The sequence below is a fragment of the Miscanthus floridulus genome, chromosome 10 (genome assembly GCF_019320115.1).
Source record: "Miscanthus floridulus cultivar M001 chromosome 10, ASM1932011v1, whole genome shotgun sequence".
Taxonomy (NCBI): domain Eukaryota; kingdom Viridiplantae; phylum Streptophyta; class Magnoliopsida; order Poales; family Poaceae; genus Miscanthus; species Miscanthus floridulus.
In genome coordinates, this window is record NC_089589.1 from 42281406 (window position 1) to 42287416 (window position 6011).

Here is a 6011-nt window from a genome sequence, read left to right on the forward strand (position 1 = left end):
CCAACCGGGACTAAAGGTTTCTCTAGTCCCGGGTGTGAAAAATACTAGGACTAAAGCCAAATTTCAAAGTGGATCAAAAGTCGTTTCTCTACTCGTGCATCAAATCCCGCAATCAAGGAATCACCGATCCTGCAATCAAGGATTCACCCAATAAAAAAAAGAAAAGGAACATTGTCCTGCAGTCAAGGATTCATCACCGAATGAAAAAAAAACAAAAAAGGAACACCCGTGGAAAACCGCCTTGCCCATTGTGCCGCTGCCATGCCCATCGCATGCCACAAGAGGCCGAGGAACCTGCTGCCTGCCGCCACGCTGACGAACCCTGCTGCCCGCCGTCGTGCTGGTCGCAGGCCACAGCAGCAGCGTGCAACACTGGCACCAATATCCATCCTCTTCGGTGGACGCGGAAGCTTCGTGCAGCAGCGAACCTGCTGCCCACCGTCACGCTGTGGAATCATGCTGCCCGCCATCACGCCGATCGCAGGCCACATCAGCAGCGTGCAGCAGCGCGATCGCAGCCCATGAACCCTAGTGGCATAAGCTACTTCTGGTTGGCCGGCCACAACCCCGGCGCCGCGACAAACACACAGGCCAAGAACCCTGGTGGAGGGGTGCGTGAGCTGGGCATGGGGCCCATTTTTTTAGTGACAGATAGATTGACGATGTACCCATTTTGATCGTACCTATAGCGATAGACAATGAATCGGTAAAGGAGGAATAGTGACATATGATCTATGAGTTATCTTTAGCGACAGATCATCCATCGATAAAAATAATTTTTAGCATAAGATGTCTGACGGTGATGTGGTGTTGTGGTGTAGTGCGGCCCGGCTGCATCTAGGGACTGGCCAGCTGAAGATCCTTGCTGGCCGGCCACAACTCCGGCTCCGGCGTCGCCGCCATCACTCCAGGTTTGCTCACGAGACTGAACTGTAGTGTGCCCGTGCAAGCCTGCTTGCGCTTACCATCTTCCAGCTATGTGCTGCTGCTTACCATCTTCCAGCTAGGGCCTAGAGAACCGTCGTGATTTTTATGGATTAGTTGCAGGTCACAAGCACGGTAAAGAAAAAAACTGAAGACCCCTACATAATTAACTTTTGCAGAAAACAGTAGGAGATAAAGAATTTCTTGCCTTCAGTTCGCAGCAATCGACAGTGAGTGCCTTCAGTTAGCACAACCTCAGCTCATCACTATTACCTGTCCGGCAACAGCTACGGACAAGTGAAATCTTGTTCATCCTATGTATTAGCTTGTTCCTTTCATTTTTTAGTTTTGTATCAGAAATTTGTGTTGCCATTCTAACTGCTTGGGTAGCGTAGGAAAGTGAATGAACAAGTTTGGTTTAACTACAAAATTTCTTCCCCCAAATTAGCATTCCGGATAGTTTAGACCCGCCCATAGCTGGATTTCCAGCAAATCACTTGAAATTGATATATATTCCCTGGTTCTCCAGCTAATAAGATGTGTCTGTGCTTCATCAAAGCTGCTGCTTACCATCTTCCAACTAAGACAACTCACTCAAAATTCTACTGCTAATAAGATGTGTACAGTAGTTCGCTAAAAAATTCAAGATAAAATGATAATTGTCATCGCAGGTACCTGACAATGTCTACGCCAAGAGATACACGTGATGCGCTAAGCGATACCACCAACATCAGAGGTATGCTTTCAATATGTATGTATGCAGCATTTTTTTATGATGCCGTACTGATATCCTATATATGTCCAAACACTCAACATAGATGATGAGGCCTCGCGAAAGATGGAGGAAAGGAACATGCAGCAACGGAAGCGGCAAGCTGAGATGTCCAGCGAACAAAGGGAAGAGATTAATAGGAGATAACGTGAGTACCGAGCACGGAAGAAGGCTGGATCCCAAATTGGAACCACTTCCTGTGCTTTCACTGAAACAGTGCCAACATCATCACCCACGGGTACTTAATCTCTTCGTTACTTCCATTTACACCATTAACCCTCATGATTAATCCTAGCGCATGTTACATTTGTATAAAGGACACAAATATATGCATGTACTAATTGCTCCAAGATGGACCAAAACACCGCAATTATATTGGAGAAGGAAAATATCCCACCAGATGAACACGGGAATCATAGCCATGTTGGCATTGGCACAGCGACCATAAGCGGCAGTGCACTATCTGTGGTCACCGGCAAAGATGACCCTAGTATATTTTGACTTTATTGTGTAAAAGTAACATTCTTTTAATCTCTACTATCATACTATAATAAAAACAATTTTTATAAATGACATAAATATATGCCTGGCCCCACAAACGAGACCTACAGACATTGCTAATGCTAAGAGGGAAGAAAGGAACGCAGAACAATGGAAACGAAGAGCTAAGATGACCGATGAACAAAGGGAAGAGATTAATAGGAAACAACGAGAATGCTGAGCATGGAAGAAGGCTGCATTGCAAGATATTAGCACCACCTCTATTGTGTCTCAAATAGTGCCGGCATCCTCAAACGCAGGTGAGTAATATCTTCAACTTATGCATTTCCTCCATGCCTGATATGTCATGAACCTCCGTTCATATGTCAAGGTTCAAATTTTGGAACTGGATTATCAACTGTACTGGAAAATGACAAGTCATCAGAGCCCACAGAGTGGCTACACAGAAATGATAATTACATGCCACGACATTGAGGACCACCTACTTCTAGCGAGGCTGTAGCACCCGGTTTTAAGAACAAAACCAGATACACACCATATGTGAGCCCAGGAAGTCAAATCTCACATATAGCTACAAATAATGGTAATATCAAAAGACAACGCTTAAATACATATCGTATTAGTATAAAGGATATAACCTCAGAGTATAGATAGTGGAACGACAACTCCGATCTTCAGGTGAAGACTCCAAATCCACAGGGACAACTGACTGGTTGATCACGAGCCTAATTTCTCCAAACTCTAGCAATCTGGTACCCATCCGGGATTTTTATCCAAATAATTGAAAATAAAACAAGCGTAAGTACATGTCGTACTCAACAAATATAACATGGGGTTCATGAGGCTCAAAAGGCTGACACTGGTTTAACTGCGATTAGCTTTTAATGAGTCATGATTTTAGCAATTGAGTAGCAACAAGTTTGTCATAAGCCCATAAACACATGATCAGGTAAACATGAATAATGAATAGCATAAACAATTAACCATTAGTGAGCATCTTCATCATCAGTATCATCTGTGTTCATCATCTATTCCATAAGGGTTCCAAGGCCGCTCGTGACCGTGAGCACGGCTGATATACCAGTTTTACACTCTGTAGAGGTTGTACACTTTCACTGTGAGTCGTGATTTACCCTTTCGCCCGAGGTGATCAGCCTCTTGACCCACTACCAAGGAAGGTCGGCAGGGTTCACTATGAAGCCTTTCAAAGGTTCGTCTAACAAGTTAGGGCCGCTAGGTTTCTGTGGCCTACGAATGTAGAGCTCCCCTTCCGACAGGCACAATGACGCGCAGCCTATACACTGACGGACAGAGGCCGCACTATATCCAACCCGGAACACACCCCTCTTGCGCCACAAGGGTAACCACTAACAAGCTAGAAAAGGTCCTCATACTGAGCTAAAGCCAGAGCCATGTAGCCCCCACAGCTGTACTGTAAGTCCCGGATGATCACTTACAGATAAGTCCTTAGGGAGAGGAATCTAGAGCACCATAAAACAGCCCAATGCTCTAGCCCCCTTGTTCCATGTTGCTAAAAAACATCTTTTAATGTTTATTGCATATTCCATTAGTCAAGTTACAAGATCATGGTTGTAGTTGAGCACTAGCAAAGCTACCCAATGCAATACCCAATAGGAATCAAGGTACAAGAACAAAAGACTAGGATATCCTTAGTGGTAGTCAAGGTAGATACATGCAGTATGAATTAAATGATTAAAGGTGAATAGGACAACAAGGATGATCCCATGCTATACTTGCCTTAAACACCGATCCTTCGGTAAGCTTTAATCTTCAACGTTCTTCTTCTTCTTTTGATCACCACGTATATCTCACCGACTGGACGTAATCATAAAACACCACACAAACATCCGTACAATCATACACGAAGCAAACAATAGATCCAAATTAGAACAATACACCAAACATAAAATCAAGATGAAAAGTTCGGAAAACGAATCTACGTCTCACTACGAACACATAGACGCGAAAAACACGCTAATCGAAGCTACGATTAAAATGATACAACTATCGATAGATTTACTCATAAAACTGTTAGCTTTATGTGTCTTAATGGTATAAAAACATATATAAGATATTTTATAGAGATTATAATTTAAGTCAAATTTAGATTTGATTTAACTAAAGTGAAACAAATCATATTCTATTTATAAAATCCAGTTGCATAATTGTTATTTAAGATATGATTCAAACCATGAAATTCCAGTATTAGTGACATGATAAACACCGTTACTAACGCGTAGATCTTGATGCTATGAATCCAACGCAACTTGAATAGACTAAAACGAATCTAAGACGCAGAAGATATGATTTAAATAAGATTTCTTTTAGTCAAATATTAGATTAAATCTAATCACGAATTTTAAAAGTTAAAAACATACTGAACAGTAGTGTAAACACGTAGATTATGAAATTACGAACCTAACGCAAGTTGAACGGATCAAATCGGAGTTAGAACGAAGAAACGGTGGAGATCTATTATTGATTGTAAGTGGTGTATTTGTATAGTATTGTTGGATTTGTTTTTCTATAAGAAAACGGCCATAAAACATATACGTGATGTCATGTGATGTCATCAAGCTAATTGGAACAGCTAACTGGAGCAGGGCACGTGCACGGCATCAAGAGCTTAACCAAAATATAAAGGATATACATGCTTACATGGGGAACCTTCGCTTCCGGATAGAAGATTACGTTGCTAAGCTAACATACTTGTCATCCTTGGCGCTTGCTAGCTTGCATTATTGACATACATGCACGGTGCTATTTGCTTGAAGGTTTGCATATGTTGCAGTAGGAAGTCAAGGGACGGAACGCAAAGCAAACCAGGTTTGCAAGGCAGGGAAGCAGTAGGTCGGCTGCAGCCATGGCCGGCTGTTTCTGCCATAGTGCATGGATGGATTGCTCGTGTGTGTATATAGAAGTACGAAAAATTTTCCATATATATATAGATATATATATATATATATATATATGCATGCATGGCGCTTGAGTTGGGAGCATGCAGGCGTACGTGCTTGCAAGGCAACGGGATAAGCAGCAGCGTATGGATGGATGAACAGCTTGCTTGGTAATCTGGAAGCAGCAGCAAGCAACGATCGACGACGGCTCTAGCATGAGAAGCTGTGCGCTAGCGTAGGCTCATAGACACGGGACGGTTGGCAACAGAAAGCTACGTATACTGATGATGCTCCAAAGACAACACGTAAAAGAAAATTAGAGAGAGAGGAACATGCAGAGGGTCTCACCGGTGACGGAAAACAGCCACGACAGCTGACGATGCTTCAGGCCTTTAGGACCGGGCTTCTCGGTAGGGCTTGGCTCTGTTGTCTTGCCAGCCAGGGAGCGGCGGGTCTACGGCGTCAGGCAGCGCGGCGGCGACGGCAACGGCGACAGCGACGGTGACAGCTACGGCGACGGCGAGAGAAAGAGAAGAAAAATATTATTTACTACACGAGGGATTTCCTAAACTAGGGGCTCCCCATATGGTAGTTTTGGTGTGCTTTGCCCAAGGGGTTGGTTGATATATATAGGAAGAAAAACTCCCCATATCCACGTCAACTAGCGATATGGTACTAATTGATGTTGCACCCTCCATATTTACTAATGGGCCCTAAATAATCATTAAAGCCTATTAGTAAATAAATGCATGGGCCTTTAGGACTTATTAGGATTATTGCACATGGGCTTTGAGCGTTGGGATAAATGAGAGATTTATTATTTTCGAAATCAATTAATTTCATGGATAAAATAATTCTAGAAAAGTCCAGAATTAATATTTAAGCCACGAAAAATA

The 6011-nt window shown here is 42.9% G+C and overlaps 1 pseudogene; it reads left to right on the forward strand.

The window, feature by feature from the left end:
- The first annotated feature begins 272 nt into the window (after positions 1-272).
- On the forward strand, positions 273-2504 carry LOC136488486 (uncharacterized; annotated as a pseudogene).
- Positions 2505-6011: the final 3507 nt, after the last annotated feature.